Below are 429 nucleotides of genomic sequence, written 5' to 3' on the forward strand. Positions count from 1 at the left end.
GGTGTTGGGTAGGGAAAATCTCGAAATCTTGAAAATGAAAGGCTGGATGAGGCTATAAAGAGAGTAAAACAAAGCAGGACATTCTTTTCGAACTTGGTTCCCTTTTAAAACACGGATTGCATTCTCGGAGAGGGAAACTGAACAAAATGCAGCAGCATTTCAGGGATTTCCTCTCTCCAGTTTTTCTCCGGTCCCTTAATTGTGTTTAAGCCTTGTTGAGTACTTTGTTTACGGTCCCTAGCGTGGTGATTTGCATCCCCCTCTCAGGGTTGCTGTTGGCTGGAGCTGGCAGCTGTCTCAGTCCGATTCTGGCTGGGAAAGGTAAGAATCCTTGCTTTGCTTTTTGTAAGATCTGGGAGAGAAATGTTGAATGCCTACAGAGTGGGGGCAGGGGCGGGGGAGTTAGGAAGGGGGGGCACTGATTTAACT

The 429-nt window shown here is 47.1% G+C and overlaps 1 protein-coding gene across 1 annotated transcript in view; it reads left to right on the forward strand.

Moving 5' to 3' along the window:
• Nucleotides 1-262: 262 nt before the first annotated feature.
• TMEM100 (transmembrane protein 100) overlaps nt 263-429 on the forward strand; it is a 5,625-nt gene continuing 5,458 nt past the window's right edge. The window contains exon 1 of the mRNA XM_077762836.1: nt 263-321. The gene's annotated coding sequence lies outside the window, so the exon portion shown is untranslated. The remainder of the gene's footprint in view (nt 322-429) is intronic.

Source organism: Crocuta crocuta, unplaced genomic scaffold (assembly GCF_008692635.1).
Source record: "Crocuta crocuta isolate KB4526 unplaced genomic scaffold, BGI_CrCroc_1.0 scaffold144, whole genome shotgun sequence".
Lineage (NCBI taxonomy): Eukaryota > Metazoa > Chordata > Mammalia > Carnivora > Hyaenidae > Crocuta > Crocuta crocuta.